Source organism: Heterocephalus glaber, unplaced genomic scaffold (assembly GCF_053883595.1).
Source record: "Heterocephalus glaber isolate CG9 unplaced genomic scaffold, H.glaber_assembly_v1.0 deba00001429, whole genome shotgun sequence".
Classification (NCBI taxonomy): Eukaryota; Metazoa; Chordata; class Mammalia; order Rodentia; family Bathyergidae; genus Heterocephalus; species Heterocephalus glaber.
Window position 1 is genome coordinate 35,563,798 of NW_028258294.1, and position 25,599 is coordinate 35,589,396.

The 25,599-nt window shown below is 47.0% G+C and overlaps 1 long non-coding RNA gene across 2 annotated transcripts in view; it reads left to right on the forward strand.

Annotated features, from left to right (window-relative positions):
• Positions 1-24,116, forward strand: part of LOC101714320 (uncharacterized) — a 96,035-nt gene extending 71,919 nt beyond the window's left edge. For both annotated transcript variants that reach the window (XR_205747.4, XR_015451692.1), the window contains one exon: positions 1-24,116. This exon is cut by the window's left edge. This is a non-coding gene — a long non-coding RNA (uncharacterized LOC101714320).
• Positions 24,117-25,599: the final 1,483 nt, after the last annotated feature.

The window sequence follows — 25,599 nt, forward strand, 5'->3', positions numbered from 1 at the left end:
AGTACTGTAATTTTTGCTGACTGCACAGTACAGTACTATAGTTTATGTTCAGTTATACCTTACAGTACTGTATGTAAGAGTTATGCAAATAAAAGCAAAGTCATCATGTTGGAATTTCCTTTGACCATTTCTTTGTTCTGAATATTGTAATGTACATACTATATACAGTTCCTCATTTAGTGACCAATTCACCTAATGACCTAGTTGCAGGGACAGATCCTGTCTAAACAAGGAATATCTGTATTCTCTTTAAAGATCTGAAGAAGGAGCTTCTAGTAGAAGCCCAAAGCAGCACATTTTACACTCTTAGGGGCAGATGGGGCAGGGAACATCCTGAAGGGACATCTGTAATGTCCACACTTTCCCTGTCCCTTTCACTACCTGTGCAAGCTTGTGTTGTTATTCAGTGAATAACCATGTTTCTCCAATGTAACCTAGAACTGAGTGGGCTCCTCCGGTAACTTGTTCCAAGGGCAGATCCTGGGACCAGCTCTCCTTCACTCACCCCACCTGACCCTCTGATAGGGGATTTTGAGAGGGAAGACCATGACTGATTCCAGAATCCAAACTTAACAAGTCCACATAAAAGTGCAAACTTGACGAATCCTCCCAAGGTTAACAAGCCCCTTAGAGACCACCGGCAGATTTGGAAATAGAACACCACTGGTCCCAGCAGGACCTGCTGCGTGCTTCCAACCTCTTGCTTCCCTCTGCCAGGCATGACTACCATTATGAATTCGAACTCCATAAATTAATTTTGCCCTTTCCTTTGAACTTTACATAAATGAAATTGTACAATATGTTCTCATTTGTATTTGGCAGAATTTCCCTTGATGCTGCTTTTGAAAGTTATTTATATCACATGTGGTGGAGTGTCTTCATTCTCATTGATGTGTAGTATTCCTCTGCATGGTTATACATAGTTTGCTTACCATTCTTCTGTTGATGGGTGTTTGGATCATTGCCAGGTGGGCCATTAGGATGAGTGCTGCTGTAAACCTCCTTGTGTAATATTTTGGTGTGTGGATGCAGGTACTTCTGTTCGAGAGGGACTGTGAGGTCAGTGTCCACCTTGCTCCGTCCCAGGAATGCTGCCAGAGGAGCTCTAATGGTGTCCCCCAGGGTCACCCTTGGTCTGAACCTTGGTTTTCATGTCTTCCTGTAATCCCTAACCCTTGGGCGTTGACTTATTGACTCACCTCAAACAAAGAGAAAATGATGGAAGTAATGGAATGTCACTTCTGAGATTGCATCAGGAATAGACTTCAGCCTCTGTCCTGTGTAGTGTCCCTCACTCTCCAGCTCACCGGCTCTGAAGAAGGCCTCCTGGAGAGCCCTGAAAAGCCACATGAAGAGGTCCCCACAGCGGACCCGAGGGAGGCCTCTGGCCAATGGCATGAGAGGAGCTGACTCCTGCCAACAACCAGGTGGGGAATTTTGATGCTGACCTGTTCCCAGTCCAGCCTTCAGGTGAGACCACAGTCTTGGCTCACAGCCTTGACAGCAGTGTCATGAGCAGCCTTGAGCCAGAGGTACCCTGCCTGGCTGGGCTGGATTCCTGAGTCACAGAAACTATGGGATAATAAATTCTTATTGTTTTAAGCCACTAAGTTTTGGGGTGATTTGTTACACAACAATGGATAATTAATATACTGCCAAGTTCTTATCTAGAGAGACTGTACTAATTTATATTCCTGGCCAAAATGACCAAAGTTTCGGTTGCTCTATGCACTTGCCAACACATGGTATTGCCTGTCTTTCTAATTTTGGCCATTATGATGGGTGGGTGGCAATACTGTCTTGTGACTTTAATTTGCATTTCTCTGATGACTAGTGATGATCACTGTGTGTTATTTAGCTATTTAAACATTCTCTTTTGTGAAGTGCTCCTTCAAGTTTTTTGTCTATTTTTTCTAGTGGGTAATTTATCTTTATCTGTTTTAGGGATTCTTTTCATATTCTGATGATGAGTTCTGTGTTGGATGTCTGTATCTTCTTCTTCCATTTTCTGACTTTCTGCTTCACCCTCTATTTTAAAAGTTGTTTTAGAAGATTTTCACATTTATAGAAATGTTATGAGAATAGAAGCAGTGTAAGAGTTGTATTATAACCTTTATCCAAATTCACCTTTTGTTCATTTGCATCTTCTTGGCACACACACTTACACACACACACACACACACACACACACACACACACTGCGCTTCTGAACCACTGGAGAGTAAGTTACATACATGACACCTCTTCACTCTCAAGTCAGCCAGTGAATAAGTGTCTGTGTCTTAGGACTATTCTCTTACATGACCACAAGTCAGTTATCAGCTTCAGTCAATTTAACATCTATACAATACTTTTGTCTAATCTACTGTGTACTGATTTACTCACTTGATCTAATAATGTGCTTGATGGCATCTTCCCTTCCAGTACAAAGTCCTGCCTAGGATCAGGTATTGTGCTCTAGTAACGTGGCTCTTTAATCTCTTTTAATCAGGAAATTTCCATAGCCTTTCTTTGTCTTTTATGACATTGACATTTTGAAGGATAGAAGCCCTCCCCCTTTTCTCTTTTAAATGGAATGCTTCTCATTTTGTTTGTCTGATATTTTATTATGATTAGAGAAATTATTGCCTTGCTGACTGGAATTGCATGTAAATGATGTTGTGTCCTTCTCAGGGTCCCACATCTGGAGCTGCCAATGTCCCTCACTGGTAATGTTACATTTGATCACCTGCTCAAGGTGACATCCAGTGTTCCTTTGTATAGATAAAATTTTCACTCTTGCAGTTAATAAGCAAACTATGGGGATTAATACAGTGTGAATATTCTGTTTCTCACCAAAGTTTGCCCTGATTATGGTCCATTGATGATTCCTGCCTGAACCAGTCTTTACTATGGTGGTTCCAGAAGGAAGACTTCCCAACTCCAGCTCCCCCTTCACTGCTGCCAGCTGGAGCAGGAACCTTCCTTTTGAAGGGAACATAATTTTAACGTAATCTAATATAGTGGATTTTTCCTTTATAGTGAATGCTTTCTGTTTCCAGTTTAGGAAATCGTTGCCTACCTCAATGTCTTGAAAGGATCTTCATACGTTTTCTTCTAAGAGCTTTACAATGCGACCTTTGCCACGGATGGATCATAGACCCATTTAGGGTTGTTTCCTGTCCAGGATACGATATAGGATTGCTGTGGTTGAATGTGTTCCCCCCAAACACTTCCCAGTGCAACATTGTTGAGAATTGGGACCTCTGAGGGATGATTAGAGCATGAAGACTCTACCTTCACAAAGGATTAATGCCATCATTTCAGCAGTGGTTTAGTTATCTTTGGAGACGATTTCTGATAAAAATGATGAATTTGTCTCATGTGCTTACTTGCCCTTCTGCCTTTCGCAGTGGGATAATGTAGCTCAAGGGCCCTTACCGGATACTGGCACCATGCTCTTGGACGACCCAGTGTATTAGTTACATTTTTGTTTTCTGGGACAAATACCCAATACGTACAAGTTAAAGGAGGAAAGGCTTATTTTAGTTCACAGTGTGTAGAGGTTCAGTCTGTAGTTGGCTGGCTCCAAGGCAGGACGGCATGGCAGAGGGACAGCACAGAGGAGAAACAGTCTATGGCAGGCCAGGCAGGAAGTAGAACCAGCAACAAGGAACCTCCCTTTCCCTCTTTATTCCATTCAGGCTACAAGCCTATTGGTTGGTGCTACTCATATTCAGGATGAATCTTCTGTCTTTAGTAAACCCATTCATCTATACACAAAACTATGCTAACCCAGTCAGTGGACTAATCCAGTTATCAAGCCCATAATCCATATTCACACACCCTAGATCCAGCTTTGTCTGAAAAGCCCCACCTATGAATGAGCACATGAGGATTTGACATCTAGACATAAGCCATAATACCCAGCCTCCAGAACCACAAGCCAAATAAACTTCTATTGTTTATAAATTACCCAGCCTGTGGTATTCTGTTACAGCAGCAGCAACTGGACTAAGGCAGAGGTCAAGGTGAACTTTTTTCCGTGTGGAAATCTAATGTCTTTATGAACAATTTTTATTTACACAAGACATGGATGGATACTTTCCCTTTAAAAGATTCAAAGGCATTACATTACTCAAATTCTCTTGGTCCCTCTTGGCCCATCTTGATCATTCGTCCATTTCTGGAGGAGGCACCCCAGAAACAACCATTGTGATAGGTTACTATGTCCTTTCAGGCTTTTTCTCAGATGTTCACACATCTGCCTGTACTCTATTCTGCATGGCCTCCTCCCTGTGCCAGAGTCGCTCAGCAGCTTGCTCTTTCTACCCGACAGTATGTCTTCGACACTTCTCGCGCTGGCACACATGGATCTCCACAATTCCTTTAAGCAGTTGCACAGATAATTACACGTTATGTTGTGTGTGTGAAGCTGTGTCAAGTTACCTATTTAACGAAGCTCGTTTAGTCATTTGTGAATTTTAAAGCTGGTTTTAATATTTATGTTTGTCACCCTGACGATTTTTTGTCATAGACACACTGTGTGAACCACTTCCTGGGTCTTGCTACCATGGAAATAGAGGCATTCCAGGAACACCTGCGAAGTAAAAGAGGAAGAAAACCTGAGTGTGGAAGGCCTCAGGCTCTTCCTACACTGAGGTCAAACAAAGTTGCTCAAAGAGGCTGGGTGCCCTGTGCAGGCTCACACAGGCAAGAAGAACACCCAGGTCTTGGGATGCCCAGGGCAGCCCATGCTTCTAGTGCTAACCTGTCCTCTTCCTGTGTCCGCTGCCTCCTGAGCTCTGCTCGCTGTATCTTTCTTCACTGCCTTGGAGAAGCCCCAGTCTCACTGCTTCTTCACCAACCCCATAGCCTCCCCTCCAGGATCAGGACCAATGGCAGTTCCAGAGCCCCCCGGCCTCCTTGCTCTCAATCTCCATTTGTTTAAAACTCCTCGAGTTTCCAAGATCCCTTGCAGGACAGGCAAGAACAAATTTGGAAGTGAGAGAAGCTGCAGCCCTTAAATCACATGTTGGGCAAAATAATCAAAGAATCTTCCCAAAATTTGTCAACGGGGGCGCTGGGCCTGGCTGCTTGGTAATGACTCTCACTTGATGATGGATCTCGAGAAAATGCATTTTGGAAGCAATCAGTATATGCTGAATAGGATCCTATTTTACAAGCATTTTATCTACTCTTAAGGACATGGGAGATGAGGAAAACAGATAAGCCTCTCTATTAATATTGATTAGACCATTATATATCTGAAAAAGAGATTTTAGTCAGAGATGATTGCATTTCACCAGCCCGGCCTTCCTTCCCGAATCCAATCGTTTAATCTGCCGCTCAGTGCCGGAGGTGTGGGGAGGGGACACATGCTGGCTTTGCTCCTTCATTCTTCACAGCCCAGGCAAGAGAGCAACACAGGCAAAAAGGGCCAGGAGTCACTTAGTGCCAGCGCACAGGGCTCAAGCAGAGGGAGATCGGGAAGGAAGGAGCAGCAGGAAGGAATCAAGGTTAGACTTCAGGAAGAACTGAGTATTTCTAGAAGAGCTGAGGCCAGAGTGTGTTCTTTTCTGGAGATACCTTTAATAATGAGGAAGCTAATCAAAAATCACGAATAAACTTTCTTATTATTGATTCCCCCAAAAGACTGTGAACATGAAAAAATGTTCACTCTTGCTAGTAATCAAAGCAATGCAAATTCCAATAGTGAAATATTTTTGCCAACAGATTAGAAAAAAATTTTTGTTTTAGAAGCATAACATCCAGTGCTGGTGAGGTTATAATGGGCAGTCATGTGTTACTGCTGGAAGTGTAGGGGAAAACAACCTTTAAAAACGTATTTACCTTTTAAAATGTATTTTTAATTGGTATGTAAATGTCGTGCATATCAATAGAGTAACACAGAGTTTCAGAATGTCACCTGTCTGGAAGATAATTTCATGGCATTTAACTGAGGCCCAGCCTTCTGCCAAGCCCTGGCTTAGGCCTTGGATGGATAGTAGAGAGTGAAACTCCACCTTTGCCCTCAAGGAACATGGCATTTAGCAGATAAACTGAAAATTAAGAAGCAAAAATCAACTAAATATTTAGAAAATGTGAAAAGCCTTACAGGAAATAAAAAGGAAGTTGGGTGGGGCAAGAGAGGTCAGAGAAGGCTTGGAGGCTTTGAGCTGAGTCACGAATGATAAGAAGGAACAAGCCATAGGCAGAGAACTTGGTCTTAGCCAACAGAGCAGCATGTGCAAAAGACCTGTGGTAAGAGAGATCTTTAAATGAGCTTTGCAGAGACCAGGAGGATATAGTGGGTGAGGGGTGTATGGTGAGTGGCCACTGGAGGAGTGGGTGCTGGTTGCCCAAGGGGAGGGGAGCCCTGAAGGGTTTTTAACAAGAGTGACACAGACTATTGGCCATTACTGTTTATAGAGGTCACTCCTGCTGCCATGACAATAGTTGGGGTGTAATAGAGGAAGCCAGAAAAACAGTGAGGAGCCTACAGAAGCCATGACTATGAGAGATGACAATGGCCGAGGCCAGGGCTTTGGCAAGGGGATGTGTATCAAGCACTGTGTAAAGAATTAAACCCTGGGGCCAGGCATTTAGCTCAGTGGTTCTGCTGCCTGCCTCGCAAGCGGAAGGTCCTAAGTTCGATCCCTGGTACCAAAAAAAAGAACTGAACCCTTTGGATCAACAATGCCAGGCAGGAGATAATTAGACCCACCAAAGACTTACATGCAAGTGTACTCCTTAGGGTTTTAGTTACAAAGGGAAAAGCTAGAAAGAACACAAATGTCTGTGACAAGAGGCTGGTTAAGTGATGGGAAGTGTAGCCAGGGCTGCTGTACAGTTAGGAAAATTACTGTTTTAGAAGAATTATGGGACAAGAAAATGCTTCCACTGTGTCTAAAGTAAAAAAAAAAAATTATGATACAAAAGGGAATGTACATTACAATGTTGGTCATATTTTCCTTTCCATCTAAAATAAACATTCAAATGTTCATGGTAACTCTGGGTTACCTATGGGTGATTTGAAAATTTTTCTACCTTTCAGTATTTCCATAATTTGGCAATAAAGAAAACAAATTCATTTTTAAATGAGAAGTTAAATTTCTCTAAAAGCAGGAAGGGGAGGGGGTGTAAGTGGGAAAGGAAGCATGGGAAGGAGAGAGGGTGAGCAGGGTGAGGTTACCTCGGTGGCAACATCCAAGCAGACATGAGCCGCTCCCCTCTTGGCCTGACACAGTCTTTGGGTGCTGCTCAGCTTTCTCTTCCAGCTGCTTCACAGGTTGCTCCAGGGCCCCGGTAGGAAGGTCCTTAATTTGTTTCGTGCTGCTGTAACAGAACACCACAGGCTGAGTAATCCCAAAAGGAAACATTTACTTTTCCCAGTTCTGGAGGCTGGGGAGTCCCAGGACCAGGGCCACATCCCAGAAAGCCTTCTTGCTGTGTCACTCTCTGGTGGGAGGCTTGTGTGAGGGAGCAAGAGATGAACCCACAGCCACAAACCCTTTTATAGTCAGCATGAATCTATTTGTGAGGGCAGAGCCCTCGTGGCCTGGTCACCTCTCTAAGGTGCCACCTCTTAACACTGTTGTCCTGGGGAGTAAGATCCCAGCACAGGCTTCTAGGAGGACACACTGAAAACTTATCTCTGGCCATCATGCCCAGCTTTGTGAGCCATGGGCTGAAGGACGCAGATGCCTGGGCTCCATTCCTGAAAGTGCTTATCCTGGGACCGTCCCTGCCTCCTGCCTCAGTGGCCTCTGCTAGCTCAGTGCACAGCCTTCCTTGGGAGAGGCCATGAGCGAGGCTCCTAGGAGCATAGATGACAGAGAAGGATGTCTGGGAGGGGAATCTAGGCTCCAGTACTGCTCTGTTAGGTGTCCTCAGCTGCCAGCAGGGATGGAAATGACATCTGCTGCACAGGGCTGAGAAGGGCAAGTGAGGGTGGATACCACATACACCCATAGGACAGTTCCCAGCACACAGCTGTCCCATATGAGTAGCAGCTGTTATTGCTCCTCCAGTTACTTATGTGGTATATCAGCCAACTTTCTGTCACTGTGACAACATACCTGAGAAATTCAACTAATAAGGACAAAAGGTTTATTTGAGAACTTGGTTTCAGAGGCTTCAGTCCATGGTAGTTTGGCCCATTGCTTTTGGCCCTGTGGTGAGGCAACACATCATGGTAGAGGGTAGAGGAGCAAAGGTGCTCGCCTCATAGCAGCAGAAAGGAGGTGACGGGGCTGAGGCTCCAATGTCCTCCTCAAGGGCATGGCCCCAGTGACCTCATTTCCTGCCACTAGGCCTTGCCTCCTAGAAGTTGTCCCACCTGCCAGTAGGGTCGCAGGGTGGCAACCAAGGCTTCAACACATGGCCTTTGAAGGACTTCTAAGATGGAGCCATAACAGGGCAGAAGTGCCAAAGTCACTCCCCATTCCTCCTTCCTGTCTTTCCTGTGTCCCGACCATCAACAGTGCAGATTTTCCCCTTCTCTCATCCACACAGTACCCTGGCCTTGTGTCCGTCTGGTCTCCAGGCTTCCAGTCTTGTCTTCACATCTTCCCTGAGCCACAGGGACTTGTCAGTATGATCATCAGACTATGTCACTCCTCAGGTGACATGCTCTTCACCAAACTCTTTACCATGGCCTACAAGATCCTGTTGAGTTCTCCTATCGAAAAGTACTGGGCATTTAAACAATTTTGCTTTCCGATTAGCAGAGATTTAAAAAATGAACATCATACCTGGTGTGCGTGAGGACCAGGTGAAATTCATTCCAGCCAGAACCCCTCCTGCTGGTCCAGCATGATGAGGCTGGGAGAGGAGGCTGACCAGGAGACTGAGCAGGGGCTGCTGGGGAGGGGACAGCATGACTTGTGGCTTTTGGAAGGGCCAGAGATGGGCATGTTCCAAGCAGGAAGGTGGCTCTTGGGTCAAAGCCTGTGAGAGGGCAGATAAGATGAGGACAGGGAATTGACCATACTTCGATCACAGTGGTTCCAGGGAGTAGTGGGGAGGGAAGCCATTATGACAAAAGCTGACAAGAGAGATCTGTGATTGAGGATGCCACAGTCTGTATGTGCATGTGTATGTGTGTATATTGCTCTGCATGCCCATGTGTTGTATGCCTGAGTGTGTGTATGTGTGTGTGTGTGTGTGTGTGTGTGTGTGGTATGTGCATGCAAGTGTGTGTTAGTGCTGGGGGAGCAGTTGAGATCCTGAGGCTGGAGAAGTCTGGAAGATAAGGGTTGGTCTGAGGGAGCTGAGGGAGCTGGCTGGCAGAGAGGGTCCTGAAAGCCCTTCCAGGAGCCAGTAGATACTAGGAAGTGGGGAGGAAGGACCTTCAGGGGGCTGTGGTATTTGGTAAAATATGGGCCCAGCACAAAACTCATTAAAATAAAGAAAAGAAAGGGCTGGATGCAGAGATTGGATCTAGGTGCCAATCTCCTTGGTGAGTGAGACATTTGGATCTCTGCCTTAGAGAGAGTGTGGTGCTGATAAGGTGCACCTGGTTTGTACCTGACTGGGGAGTGTCCATGAGAAAAGTCAGCTGGTGATGTAAGGACCCCCCCCCCCCGCAAGAGAAGAAAGCAAATAGTTTGTGTGTGTCTTTGTGTGTGTCTCCAGTTCCATTAGGAAGGAAGGTGAGGAAGCCCAGGCTCCTGCTTTTGAGCCCATTTATTTGGATATTGTAGAGATAAGGCTTGGAGATAAGGCTTGGACTATTGTTTGGGGCTCAAAGACAGTGAAATTACTTTGTTTCAGAGCATGGGTATGAGGGAGTGGTGCATAAGAAAACACTCCCCCAAATCCTGCTGTGAGCCCCCACCTCTGGGAAGCCTTCCATCCCACCCTTGCTCTGGCTGTGATCAGCCCCATCTTTGAGCCTGGGTCAGCTCAGGCAGACTGTGTCCTTAAGGTGAATGCTCACATTCTAGCATCTAGAGGATCCTCACCTCTCCGAGCTTCAATTCTACATCACAGGGCATGAAGGGAACTCTAGCCCGGGGTCTTGGTCCTAAGGGTGTGCAGAGAGCATGGAAGCAAGAAGGGCAGGAAAGAGCATCAGACACCAGCAACAGTGCTGTGAGCATCTGTTACCTACAGGCCCGGTCCATTCATTGCCTCGTTTAATGTCATAGCCATCCTACAAGCCAGGCGCTATGACAGATAGGGAGATGGGGGTTCCGAGTGAGTTGCCCGAGGATGCCTGGCAGTAGATGGCCACACTGTATTTGGCAGTCACCTGGCCTGGGCAGGGGCTGGCACCTCCTATGTCAGCTGGGGACCTCTGGAAGATGCCCTTGCTGCTCTGATCTCTTGCTCTTCCCTCTTTGTCTCATAGATTTGGAAACTCCATGCAGTCTTTTCTCTAGGTCAGGGGCTGAAACATCAAATTTCTTCAGGGTCAGGCAGTAATTAAGCGGACTGGGAAGTGGCCAGAGTCCGTGCAATCATGCCTGTTGCCCGAGTGGTGCCAGTGCTGCTCCTACAGCCCACTGGGCTCCTGTGGGCAGGGGCTCTTGCTCTGACCAATTGTTACCTCCTGGAGTCAGGGCTCATGTGGTCAGAACCTTGGATCTTTTAAGAGAAACCAAGATCTCTTGATTTTTTTTAAAAAGGCACAAATATGTCTGTTCTGGGCAATATTTTAAAACAACACATGAATAAATAAAGAAAAGGCACTAACAGACTGAGTGGCACTTTGTCAGGTGACCCCCCCCCCCCAAGTGTGACCCCATCTCTGCTTTGCTCCTACTGTCATGGTTAAGCGAGTTTGTAACAGAGGAAAGCTTTCCAGAAAGTTCCCTCCCTTGCCACCCCCCTCTTCCAAGTACACTTCAGTATCTTCTGAGGGTAGGGCAGATGTTCATGAGAAAGGGTCTTGCTTGCAGTCCTCTCTGACTTGTTTTCTAACTGGACTTTGAATGATAATGTGAAATGTCACTTGACCAGAACAGCAGCCCCTTGAATGAATGTCCTTCATCCTGAAATTCCTCTGACAAGGTTGCAGATACAGTATCTGGGATGAGATGGATATCTAGAACACTCAAATATGCTCATGGACAGGGGCCTGTAGGAGCCACAGAAAATAGGGACAGTAACCAAGATTTCAGAAGTTAGAATTGCTAGACACAGACTGTGAAACAACTATGCTTACTATGTTCAAACAAGCACAGCTTGACTCTTTCAGCAGGGATCTGAAAACTACAAAATACATAATAGATTTTTTTTAAAAAAAGCAATTCTAGAACTAAAACTGTAATAACTCTAATCAAGAACTCAATGGATTGGCTTAACAATAGATTAGATACAGTTAAAGAGAAAATCACTAAACTAGGCTCCAGGTGAGAGGAAAAATATTCATTGAGAGACAAAAAGATGGAAAATACAGAAAGGAGGATATAAGACAGGGAAGACAAAATGAGAAGGTCCAATTTATGTTTAATTGAAGTCTTGTAGGAAAGAAGAATGATGAGAGAGAGAGAGAGAGAGAAAGACAGAGAGAGAGAACAGGATAGAAAATATATTTCACTTTTCTATTAGGGAGGAAAGACATCAGCCTATAATTCAAGAAGGATCTAGGAGTGGACTGATCTGTACCAGACACTGGAGAGATCAGTCATTCACTGGCTCCGAGGGGTCAGAAACCAGTACTTTGTAAATTATTAGGCCTAATTAGGAATTGAGATGGGAGTCTTCAGCCTGGGAAGAGTGATGAAAGTCAAGATATCATTAATTTACTTCACAAATTTGCTCTTGAATTCATTCACTTATTTATAAATTCAATGTCTGTTTGTTGTATCTCCCACTGGGCTTGGGTTATGGTATTTGACACTTGGTCAGAAAATGGACAGTCTTAGTGTTATAGAGATGTTTGTCTGAATGAAGCAATGTATGTAGTTTTAAAATCTAGGGACTGAGAAGTGAGATGGCACCAGGAGTGACTGGATCTATGATGACTTTGGGGACACAGGGAGCATGTTGGGAGATGACCCAGACCAGTGCCTCAGAGGCCACTGGCCCATGTGCAAAGGTAGCAATAACTTCAGGAAGAGACAATGTGGGCTCCAAATGAGCTCTTTGAGTTTATGGGGGATTTGTAGTGCTTTCAAGAACCTGGCCAACTTAATGTTGTTTGTATTTTATTCATTTTTCTGTATTTTCTTCAAATGTATTATACTAAAATGAACCTGCTAAAGGGAAGAAACAGAAGGGTTTGTAGGGCAGGCCAAGGTACTCCTCCAGTGACAAAGCCAGGATGCCGACCAGCCCTCAGCCATGTGCCAACTTTGGCATTGGCTCCACTTATGGCTCTTAGCTTTTGTGTACTCTCAGACCCCTCGGAGAGTGTGACAGGGCCCCTTACCAGGAAACTGCACAGACAAGTTCAGAGGATTCATGGAGCCTCGTCCAGTTCCTCTTGATCTATCTTTCTTTTTATTGCAGTTTGGGGAAATTGAGGTCTCTGGGATTTGTCCAAATTCTCACAGCCCATGGTATAGGCAGGACTGTATCTTTAACATCTTCTCCTCACTACCCCACCCTTCTCTCTCCACCTCCACAGGCAGAACGTTCTGTCGCGCTTCCTGTGAGAGACAGTGCCCCATTGGCATCATGTAGGGGAAGGTGAACCCAGAGAGTTTCCTGGGGTAGAGTCAGATTCCTCAGATGTTTGAGATGTCCTAATATCAGTGAGTGGAGGAAGAGCCCCCCCCCCCCCCAGGGATCCCTTTTCCAGGGGCCCTGGGAAGTTAGTGCTAACTGTTTTTAACCCAAAAGATATCAGAAAATAGAGAATGCTTTCCATGGCTTGGAAGACAGTCCTGAAGCACCAGTGTGCCTTAGCCTGAGCTTGTCTTCCTGGAGTCCACCAGACAACCACGGGTTGGGAGGGAGAGGCAGCGCCAGAGCCCAGATTTGTGGGGGCTAATTCCCCTCCAGAGCCTCTCTCCGTTCTCTTCTGTTTCTCTGCCTCTTGCCTTTTTCTTCCACTGCAGGAGCAAGGCTGGGAGAGCTCAAAGCAGGGAAAGCTCAAAGAGAAGGGGGAGGGGGATAAGCACCACACACCAAACCCTCATTTTCCTTCAAGAAAAAATTATGATTATTAAAGATTTAATCTTTGGGTCTAAAAATACCTTAATGCAAATGCCTCTGTTCCCCAGTTCCTGTCCCTCTCCCCATCACCTCTCCTTTCTTAATCAGCACCACTGATCATTGCACCAGGGCATGCGGAAAGCACTGGGCCCTTCAACACAGCTGAGAAGGGAAGGGCTGAGGGGAGGCTCGGTGAGAGCAGGGTGGCTGGAGAGCGGGAAGCTGAGGTCTGTGGCTTCTCTGGTTTACTCTGGCCATTGCGCCCTGTGGCTGGGGCGGTGAGAGAGCCTTGGCCTCCTCTGCTGCACGGTGAGCAGTTTCCCGGCACACTGAGCTGAAGGTACACTTCTCCTTCCTGGTGAATGTTTGATTTGGAGTTTATTGATTCCATTTGCCAGAGTATTTTCCTTAAATATGTTTTGAATCTAATGCACACCGTCTGTGCCCATGATGGTTGTAGCTAGCCTTGTTTTTCTGCTGAACTAATAACGCAATTTGGATGAGATGAAAGTGAACTCAGAGGCATGGGGAGAGGGGGTCTAGAGATGGGGCCAGGGAGGGGGAGTGGGATGGAGAGAAAAGACCTAGGCAGTGGGGAGAGGCAGGACATGGGCAACAGAGGTCTGTGCATACAGAGATGGGAGAGAACAGAGAAGAGAAGTTAGGCGAGGACAGGGATGAGGAAACATGGCAGGCAGAGGGAGAAGAGGGAAAGGAAAACAGGATGAAAGTATATAGCACAGCCCACTCTCAATTTTGTGTGGCCTTGCAGATATAGACAAGTTAAGTGTATGGGTGACCCTCAAATTACTTTGGAGGTTCATTCCAATTCTGAACTCTTCTTTCTCATGAGAAAAGCAAAAGAAACATCTATATTGGGCACCATTATCTGCTCCCCCAGCATCATTCACCCATCTCTTATTGTGTAGCAGCCATATTATACGACTAGAACAATTCCCGGGTTGGTCCTTAACTGGCCTAAGCCAATCACAGTACTGTATTACTATTGTATGCTCACAGTGATTGGTTGAGGAAAACGCATGTAACTCAGGATAATGCCAATCAATGTGTAAGATTCTTTTGGCTGTGATGATTGGTTCAAGCTACCTTGTGATATAAGTTGCTCCATTCAGATAGAAATCGATTATATCAGAAAAGGTTTTTTGTTAAAAGTTGGAGTAAGAAAAGCTTTTTAATCTCCCTGATTATGAAAAAAAAAAAAAAAGTACAGTGGCCCCAGAGCTGCTACAATGAGGGAATTCAGTCTGAGAATGAGGCTGACAGATTAGGAGGACAGAGTGGAGAGAATCACAAAGAAATCTTATGAATCTTATGGGACATCACAAACCTCTGGATCAAACTCATCCTGAAGCCAATATTTCCTCTGGACATTCCAATTATATGAGCCAAAAAATTCATTTTATTTAAGAATTTTTGAGGTGGATTTTCTGTTAGAGATAGTATCCTAATTAACAGAATTTTAAAAATCATGATCCCTTCTGTTCTTCCTCCAATGTGCCTCATAAAAGCTCTCACAAAAAGTGCCCACAGCCCCATGCTAGGAGGGCAGGGCTCTAGATGGACTTATCTCCCAGAAGCTTAGCTAAGTCCCCGGGGGGCCAGGAATATGAGTGGTAGAAGAAGGGAGAAGGGGAGAAAAAGGCCAGAGAATGCACTTCCTGGACAGTCAGGCCTTTCCTACATAGCTGGGCTAGTGCTCTCTCCCACTCAGCCCTGAGCCCGCCTCAGAGCAGCTTCCAGCTCCAAGGCTACATTTCTATCTGCATTCATGGCACCCTCCTAGCTCAGTGCCCACAGCCAGCCCCACCCCTGGCCTCTGAGCTCACACAGCCTGCGCACCTGTCCCGGGGATCTCACTTCTGTTCTTTGGATCTCATCTACCTTTCCAGTCCTTCCTCTCTGCTACCCATGGAATCTCCCTGACTTTAACCCTTAGACACTCCTCCCTCCCCTCTGCAGCTGCCTCAGACTCATCACAAAGCAGGTGGGGGTGGCAAAGGAGAGTGCGTAGCTTAGAAAAGCCATCATATTTTATCATTTTGGTACATAAACCTGCCCACAGTAAAGTTAACAAACTGTTCTTGAGCAGTAGAATTATACCCTAGACAATAAGAGAAAGCATTAAATGAGTCAAGGGTTAAAAAAATTTCAAGAATCTGTGCTTTAATTGATGAACCTCTTCCTCAAGTGACCTTCTCCGGGCTCTTGCTCCTTTCTCAAGGCACTCTTGAGGTTCTCCTGTCTTCCACGCCAGGTATTTGTATATTGATCTGGGCCAGCACTGGGTCACAGGAGCGCTGCCTGCCAGCGCTGGGAGGGCCTGGGGAGATCAGCCACAGCGGGGATCCACCACCTGCTGTTGAGAGCTGCTTGTGAGTGATGGGGTTCGCCTTTGCAGGGTGCTCCCGAGGTGATGAAGAATTTGGGTTTGAGAGCTATCACCCTTGCCTTTCTTTTTTATTCAAGAAAGCATTAAAGAAAGTGAATGAGTCTGGAACAAAGAGGTCATTGCTTGGCTTTTCAAAGACCTTAGTGAAATCGTGGTCTTGACAGCCTCATTTGTAGAGATAAAATGCTTTTCTACATTTAGGAAGCAATGCTGTGCATTACCAGAATAATGCTAGATGCTGGGTGTCTGAGCACAGGGCTGAGCTGGAGTGTGGTGAGGAGACTGAGGGAGAGCAGGCTCAGGTTTGATGTGCTTTGAATCCAGTGCCAGCATGATAACAGTATGGCTGGTGGTGGTGGGGTTGAATCAGTGTCCCTAGTCCAACACTGATAGCCTATGTTTGACACAGCAGAAGGCCCAGCATTTCCCCCGTGTCCCAGAATGGGATGGCAGATAGAATTAGTGCAGGGAAGAACCCTGAGGTCAGGATGAGGAAGCCATGTGAGCCGAGGTAATAGCAATGGCTGGGGACTTCATCTGGGGGTGTAATTGGGATCTCAGAAAAGGTCAGGTAAGGCCAGAGACCACTAGGCTGGATACTCAGACAGATAGGGATGTCTCACTGAGGCTGACAGTTACCAGAGGGCTGCAGGAGGGCTAGGGGCTCCTCTGGCAGTTCAAAGCCATCCAAAGAAAGAGGATGGAAGAAAAGGCCCTAAGAGGGACTTTGATCCTCATGACTATCTCAGAGAAAAGGTTTTAAACCAAGATACTATTTCCTGCCAAGTTAATCTCCCACCAAGCTCTTTAGGAGTGGAGAACCAGGGTCAAGAAGTGATTAGTAGCTGGACATGGTGGTGCCTATCTGTAATCCAGCACTGTGGAAAACTTAGCAACTTAGTGAGACCCTTTCTCAAAATAAAAAATAAAAAAAGGACTGGGAGCATAAATCAGTGTGAAGGCCCTGGGTTCAATCCCCAGTCCTGAAAGAAAAAAAAAAAAGTGATTAGTTACAGAAATTAAAGTTACTTCGTCTTACCCATGTGAGTTGTTGGGTATAAATTGCACCCTGTGCTGTGGTAATTATAATGTTGATGAGGTATGACATAGAACTTCAGGGTGCTATGGGAAAGTGCAGTGGGAGATCTGACCTAATTTGGGGGATCAGGGAGGACTGCCTGAGGAGGTGCTGGTTAAACGGAACCCTAGAAGCTGTGTAGAAGTTAGGGATGCAAACGCTGGCAATAGTCTAAGGAGTGGGTGACTCTTGCTTCTTTATCCTATATGAAACAACTTCCAGAGACTCCCACATAGGCTGCCCCACTCCTATCCAGGGCAGGAGAAGTGGGGGACATTTCCCAGAGGTACAGAGGGCTGCCTTTTTTGCTCTTTGCAGGAAAGGGGTAGATGTGGGGTAAGCCAGGGTCTGAGCCTCCAGCCAGGCATCCCGACAGTTTGTTCTTCCTCATTTTTGTCCCTCGGCCTTCCAGTTAGCTGTAGCCCCATCACCTCAAGAAAGCTCCTAGGGGGCCGGGGATTTAGCTCAGTGGTTTTGCCGCCTGCTGTGCAAGTGCAAGGACCCGACTTTGATCCCCGGTACCACAAAAAAAAAACCAAAAAAGAAAGCTCCTAGGCCTTGGCCATCCAAGTAGGTGACTCAGCCTCCATGCCCCCTGCCAGTCCTTATGCCCTGCTATTCAGCCAGGAGCTGGTGCATAGTGTTGGTGGCTCAGCTTAATGGCCAGGAAAGAAGGCATTCACTCGACTTCCGCCTGCTGGCTGAGAGCCTGTGCGGAGGAAGCCCATTAGTGACCACGATTCATGTGCCAGCCTCAATTAGCCCAAGCAGGAGCACAGGGCAGTGTGGGCCATGGGTCTGCAGCTGGGCAGGATAGAGCAGGGCTCCCTTCCCTGTACTCTGGGGTCCCTGCAAGGGCTGGAGACCCAGGACAGGCCAGGGCTGGGAGGATAGAAAGCATTTTGGGGCATCAATAGGGAGAGGCAAGAAAGAAAATCAGGTCTTACCTTACTCTTCACTCTTGCTTTGAAAGAGCAAAAGTTCTTGTTCACTGAAACCCTCTGAGTCCAAGCTGGGTAAAGGACAGGCACTGCAGTCAAAAGTGCAGAGGAGAGCTGGCCAGGAAGTGGGTGGTCAGGCTGGTGGGAAACAAGGGAAGGAGAGAGCACTGAGGCCTGGCCTGACCACATCCCTGGGGAATAGGGGAGCCCTGTCAGTGAGCTGGCCACAGGCAGGGTCTGTGAGGGGCATCTGCAGGCAGCCCCATGCTGATGGTTCATATTGGGTGTGTGGGGGCTGAGGCCATGGTCCAGAATCCCCTGGAAACATAGGGATCGTCTATATAGGCTCTCCTATATAGAGCACCCTGCAGAAGTGGTAGGAACAGTGAACCAGGCTCTGACTGCTGGTGAATTATTTTCTGAGGATGCTTGACCTTCCTAGAGCATGTGGGAGGGGGTTTCTGGATAATCTGTAAGACATTTGGTTAAACCTGAATTTCAGGTAGTCAACAAAATCTGCTAAGTACATGTACTCATGCAACTTTGGGGATATACATACGCTAAACAGTTATTCAGTGTTGGTCTGGGCAATGTATTTTTATTGGCAAAGTCTGGCAGTTTCTTCAGGGCATTTTCCAGAGGGTGATGAGGCATCCCCTCCTAGCACAGGGGACCAAATCCACTCCAGGTGCAAGGAGGCTGTAATGTCCTGACCTCTGACTCTGTCCTGAGTCTGTTTTGGGGGAGTGAGGATCTCTTTGGGAAGTTGCCTGAGATACTAGTTGACTTTGGTCAGTGCATTCCTTATACCAGCCATGGTGGGGAAGCTGCTTCCTCTTCTGCACTCTGGAGACAAGAGGGGCGGGGCTCAGAGCATCTGTAATATCTCCATGCTCTGCTGCCCTCCCTCTATTAGCCCTGGAGAGGGCAGGCTTTATTCCCAAGAAGGTTTCTGAGTGCTTTTCCTCTTCTGGAGCACAGATTTTCCCCTTCCTTGTCCTCTGTGCTCAAAACATGACTCCCTTCTCTGAGAGTGCTTGATCACTGTGGATAACTTCTTGTCCTGTGACTTCATTCCTCTGCAGACCATCCTCTCTGTGAGAGTCCACGGTTGACTTTGAGGAGATAAAGACTTACTGGACCAAGATGTTTGGGGTGTCTCAGGAAAAAATGGAACTGGGGAGAACAGAGTGCTCAGATTCAGTTCCTCTCCTTCCTTTTCTTTTATCCATCCAGAGGGAACTAGTGACCTGCCTAAAATCACAGAGCTGGTTAGGGGCAGAACAAAGACTGAAACTTGCATCCCTTGAATATGAAAGCATCAAATTTCTTGCAATTTAAATTCCAGCAGAGCCAGTGTGGAGTGGCTGGCAGAGGGCATCTGGTGGACCCTTAACTGCTGCCCAAGCCTGGGCATCCACAGCTTTTGTCTCCATCCCCCACACCCACTTTGTACCAACCACAAGAGGCTGCATCCTCTCCTCTGTCCACTGAACATAATAGAGGGCCAGGCACAGAGCCAGGACCTGCTTGCAGCTGCCCGGGATGTCAGTCTAAGTTGGACGCTGAAATATGGTGCATGCACAAGCTAGAAAGGACCTCGTGGATCTGTGCTTCTCTTAGGGAGGTGTATAGTTGGAACACTTTTGGAATACGCTTGGGGTCCAGGTGAGCACTCAAAGGGTGCTGTTTGAGTAGCAATAGCTGATCCTTCAACTGCTTTTGGGGGTGAAGGGCCAACTAGTTGCTGGTTCTTGCTTTGGTTTGTGGGTGCAGAGTGTATGTTTGGGGCCAGAGCTAGACTGCTCAGGACATAGGGGAGAGGTCATATCCTGTTACCTACAGCCTCATCTTAACTCTTCCCCATATAGCTCCCTCACCCTCCCATACAAGGTACCCTTTAAGAACAAGCTTCATGACATTTCCTCTTAAAGGTCTTCTGAGCCTCTCTATCCTGTCTGGGGAGACCCTCGACCTGGGACAAGCTGGTCATGCCCAAGTCATACTCATGGAATGTGATCCAAAGTGCTCAGGCTCCCACTCTCCCCATTAAGGTTAATGGCTTCACCATGCACCTGGTGTCCAAGATCAAAACTCTTAGTTCTCTTTGCCTCTCTCCCCCGCCAGTCTCTGTCAGGCCCCACTATTCAACCAGCCATCAGGCCTAATTAATTCTAACTCTTACGGATGTCCCTGGTAGGTCCTGTTCCTCTTTTACCCACACATTGAAATTTTCCTTAGTGCTTTCCGGAATGTCATGACAAGATTATTTGTGAAGCTTCAAGCTGTCTGCCTCCTTTTCCAGACTGCAGACTGATGGATCAGGAGGCCGGGGCTGTCTGTCTGGGGAAAGACAAGTCTCCAGTGCCTAGCAACGCTTGACTTGATGGGGGATCCGTGTTGCTGGTTGAACTGTATTGTTGTATTTTCAGTCCTTCAAAGAGCCGCACTCACCCACCTCCCATACCTCATCTGGTTACCTGACCCTTGTCCTGTCACCTTGTACAGAAGAAGTCCTCCTGAACCCTGGATCAGGTCAGCCCCTGAGTCACATGTTCTGCAGCACTGCATGATTCTTCTGTTATTGAGCTCACTGGAGTTGAGCATCAGCACACACCTTCCCAATGGTCTGCTGAGGTCTGCCTCCCTTCCAGGGTGTAAGCTCCAAGTGTGAGCCCAGGCACTGTGTCTGCTTTGGTCATTTTTGCCCTTTCGTTGCCTGGAGCATAGTAAGAGCTAAATAGACATTCAGTAAGTGAGGAGATGATTCAAGAATAACGAATGAAGAAGAGATTTGCAAACTGTGAAGTTTTTGGAGTGGTTGTGCACTTTTCTGGGAGTTCCCATCTCATCTGACATCTGCCATATAGATCCCTACATGGGGACTGATTCCAAGTGTCTTTGACATGGGCAAAGAAAGGACATGGATATTTAGAGATGGCCCAAAGTAAGCCTGATAACTTCTTCTCCCATCCCTCTCTGAACCAGAAACAATGACTGGATGCAGTCTGTGTAACTGTCATAGGTCAGTGCATTTTATACATGTGTGTAAGTTTCAGCCTACTAGAGTCTCTGCAGAGTCTGTGTGCTTAAAGGAAATGGAAAATGACTCCATGCCTGGCTAGTGCTTTTTGCTGGAAGTGTTTTCCAGGCTGAAGGTGAAAGAGTGCATATGTCACCCAGGCAGAGGCCTCAGGAAGGATTTGAGGACTTCCCTCTCCTGATCAATCCCTCCAGAAAGGGTGACAGGAGGAGATAAACACCTCCACATGCCAAACCTGGCTATGTTGACTCTGCTCTGGGGAACAAGTGCAGATATAGGGGCAGATGTTTTATCTTTCCTGGTATCCTGGTGTTGAACAAGACCTTGGACATTTTGACTCAATTTCCCTTTTAGAGCAGGAATTCTTCCAGAAGCCACCCTAGCAGATTTCACACAACCAGCACTGTAAGGGGCTTTGGACACTGAGGTTGTTATCTAGTATGGTTTGGATACTTGCAGAGATGAGAAGTTCACTACATTGTAATGTTGAACAGCTTATAGTTAGTTCTCTCTTTTCCTGAGACTATTGTACCTTCTGACCTTTGTTGCCCCTGGCTCTGCCCACAGAATAATGAGCCTACTGGTTTGATTCTCCAGCATTGCCCAGGCATAACCTGCTTCCCTTTGCCTGGGATCCTGTCTCCCAGACCCCTCTCCCTCTGTGGAGATTGGAGAGGGGCTAATCTGCAGGGCTGGGCAGGGGTAGAAGGTTCCTGTATAGATCTCTTGTCCATTGCTCCATCCCCCACCCCACAGAGGGGCCCTCCTCCTGTGTGCCCTCAACCCCTCATGACTGTCACCCATCTATGACTTAGGTAAATGCATGTCACCCAGAGGACAGAAACATTTGATTGCTGGGATAAAGACTTTCTTTTCTTAAGCTTTTCAAAGAGTGAGTCATGATTGGCCTAAAAATAGCCTGTGGAAATCAGAAGAAGCACACACACACACACACACACACACACACACACACACACACACACGGTACTAAATACCCAGAGTACCTAATTATAGGAGAAAGGAAACGCTTTGGCAGAATTAGGATTCCAGTGATATTTTCATATTTTCTTTGAATCTAACATTGTGCATAGAAAGTGAAATACATTCGGCAATGTTAATAAATTTTCTGGAGACTCAGAGTCCCTGTCAAGCTATTTACAGTCTCCGTGGGCATTCCTGAGTTTGTGGCATTTGCACTAACTCTCCTCTATGCTTTTCCTTGGGCAACCCCTGTTCACCACCATAAATCTTCCAACAGGAGAATCAATCAGGCAGCCCATCACAGTTGCTCGGTCCATACACTGAGCAAGCACCTTGGGGGAGGAAAGCTCCGTACAGGGTACCAAAGCAAGGTACCAAGGATACTGTATGGAGTAGATGGCTTGTGAGCCCATAGGAAAAAAGGAGCAATCACCAGGAATCATCCAAGGTTCACCAAATGCAAGTGCAGTCAAAACAAACTCTGCTCCAGCTGATGGATTTCTAGGCTGTTAGGCATATGGTATACTGTGGACATCGCAAATCTGGATTTCAGCAAGGTGTTTTGTAAGACTTTGATGTAATTCTCAGGGACAAGATGGAGAAGGATGGGTCAGACAGTAATAGAGTTAGATGGATTAACAGACAAAGTGCAACATGAGCTAGTGGCAGAGGGAAGCTGCCAGGAGGCTAATGCAATCTTGTGCTATATTAATCGAAACACGGAGCCCAAAAGAGAGGGGATGATGACATGCTCCTCTGTGCTTGGCAGGGGCTAGACCACATCTGGAGCACTGCATTTCATTCTGGGAGCCACCATCGAGCCAAGGAGTTGACAAATGGGATGGCATTTGGAGGAGGGGCATGGGACAGCTAAGGTCTTTGTACAATGCCACGTGACCAGTGGTTGAGGAAGCTGGGGACCTTAAACCTGGAAGGCAGAACATTTAAGTGGATCCTGACAGCTGTTTTCAAATATTTAAAGGTCTTCTGTGGAAGACTGAGTGGAGATATTGGCTGCAATGTCAGACAAACAGCATTTGACAGCCAGGTGGATTTTGGTTTGGTCCATGCTAACCAAGGAGAAGGGCAGGCTAGAAGCCCTCCGGGGGGCTTCCTGCCCCCCACCACCTGTGTGGACTTTCTCCTCTGCAAAAGAAACCAAGTCTGGGGCTTGGACTGTTGCCCTCTTCATTTTTCCACTTACCAAAGACAAGCGAAGCTGGGTGCTGAGCTTGGAGCATAGAGAGAGACAAGGTGCAGGACTGCCATCAAGGAGCTTCTATTTAAGTCAGATCTGGGAACATGAGTGACAAATATCCAGGCAGGAATTTCACCATTGTACAGAAGGAAGAGCACTAGATTGCAAGAAAAGAGGCTTGTTTGCTGTTCTTGTTCAGCTGCTAATGAGCTGTGTGACCTTGGGCAAACGATAGCATCTCTCTGTGCCTTGCATCAAGAGGAACTTCTATGACATGGCCCTCAACCTTTGCAATGCACACTGACTAGCTGGGACACAGCTAAAGTGCAGCTTTCTGCCTGAGTGGCCTCAGTCATCCTGGAGTGGGGAGAGGAGGGGAAGTGTGGGTGATTCTTATTCAGTTGCTCCCTGCAAAGTATTGACGGAGGGAGGAAATAAGGTGGCCTTTGAGAGGAGTCCTCAGTTTGCTGTTGAGAATGAGTGTGGACTGGCAGGGAGGTGACCAGTTAGGAGTGTCTCAGTTGGTTCAGGGTGGGCAGCTCATAAACAATGAACATCTTGTTCTCACAGTTCTGGAGACTGGAAAGTTCATGATCAAGGTGCTGGCAGATTCAGTGCCTGATGGGGGCCTTCTGGTTCATGAAGAAAGGGTTCCCTTTTGTGAGTCTCATCCAGGAGGGCTCCTTCTAGACAACATAATCACCCAATCACTTCCCAAACGCCCCATCCCCTAACACCATCACCTTGGGGCGTGAGTTTCAGCCTACACACCTGGGAGAAAGAGGCAGGAGTGCACAACATTCAGTCCATTGCAAGAGGCTACTGCTGTGATCTGAGGAAGAAGAAAGGGCAGCCAGAGGTAGAGCAAGGAGGTCAAAGTCAGAGGAAGCTCTCCTTGGAGAGCAGGAGTAGTGAGTCTTGACATGTAGCAAGGAAGGGGAAACATGGCAGGCTGTCTGTGTAGAGCTTTACCACTGTGCTGCAGATGGGCTCTCCTTGAGATTGGCTGCCATGTATGGCCAAGTCCCAGCCGTGGACTGGAGATTCTGATCACAGATACTGCAACCTGGTGATGTGGTAGGGTGCTGGGTCTCCTCAGAGGACAGTCTCTGCTCACTAACTCCCTGCAAGTGGGGGCACTTCTTCTCTTGCCATGAGCTTCTGGGCAAAAGGTCCTAGCTGATGGGTCCTCACCCAAGCTAGTCCCACCACTTGGAGTTTCTCCTCTACCAACAATTCTCCCACTCCACCCTCCTCACTCCATCCCTCCCTCTCTTCACTCCCTTTCTCTCTCTCTCTCTTTCTCCCTCTCTCTCTCTCTCTCTCTCTCTCTCTCTCTCTCTCTCTCTCTCTCTCTCTCTCTCTCTCTCTCTCTCCTTCCTCCTTGCCTCCCCTTCCTCCTCCAGGCAGCAACATCAGGGAAATAATGAGGTTGGGCAACGGGCGATACATGCGCCATCAGGGTGTAGAATGAAGACGGATGACTGTAGCTAAGAGACAATTTGAAAAGGGATAAATACAGGCAACAAGTTATACACCACGGCAATTTGTAAAAAGCGTTAAAAACCTGCAGATGGGTTGTTTCACATCATCTCCTTTTCCATTTGCAGGCTGACAGGCCTGGGTAAACGACAGTGATGGATGGTTTGGAGTAGGGCCCCTTAATTTACCGCTCTGCCATTGATTAGTTTGGCTCACGCTGCACCCCAGGGTGGTAGACGTGACCTGTCTCCAAGAACCGAGAGCCAGCATTGGGCCTGTGGACTTGGAGGAGCCTCCGTGGAGATAGGATGGTGTGGAGGTGGGGAGTGGTGGGGCCGCCACGGGCTTGGCACTGGAGACCCAGAGACTGACACAGCAGCATGCGGTTTCTGCTGCAGAGAATTTAGTCGATCAGCCGAGATACCATGATGGAGGATCTAGCAGAGGTCAGAATCCAGAGTCCAGCCTTCCTGGCTTCCATGAGAGGCTGCCCCCACCACTGGCCTCATGGTCCTGAGCAGTGCGCAGCTAGCTATACACCTTTAAGCATTCCTTTACTGTTTGCTTTTTGACTCTATCCCAAGTGGCTTACTCAAAATGCACCAGAAGGGAATCTTTCACCAGGGTCTGGGTGGGAGGCAGAGACTCTGAGGGACAGGTGGTGGTCAGTGGGGAGAGGGTGATCCTAGACTGAGGTCAGAGCATGGGGGGAAGAGAGTAGAGGCAGAACGATGTGGAGATGATACAGAGGTAGGAAGAGACAGGCTGCAGGCTGCTGCAGAAGTGATAAAAAGATCAGGAGGCATCAAAGAATTTAGGGCAAGGTGAGAATTTATAATTCCCTATAGTGTACAAGAAATTAGAGAGAGAAGGAAGATTTCAGGAAGAGATATGTTGCTCTATTGGAAAAAGCATTAGAGTGGGATTTGGAAAACTTTGGTCTTTCCTCTGCTCCTCATAAGGCTCCCTGTTGGGTGCTGAGCGATGGTGGAAACCTCACTGGGCTTCTGCATCTTGAGTGTACAAAACGAAGTATGGAAAATTATAGGACCTCATGCCTGTAGTGTGTTTTGCCTTTTACAAAACTGTTGTTTTTCCTGCCATGGTCCCATTTGATCCTCTGAACAATGCAGAGAGGGAAGAAAGCAGGTATTATTGTTCCCATTTTAAGGCTGAACAAATAAAGGCTCAGAGGGGTCATGCAATTTGGCCAAGGGCGCACAGCTTATAAGTGGCAAAGTCTGAACTCAGGCTCAAATCTCTGCCTCTATTATGCCAAATAGCCACATGGCTGTGGGCCTCAGTCCTTATAGAGAAGCAGACTAATGAAGTGCAGATTAAACAAATTTTCAATAAACCCTTGCCTACAGTTTAATC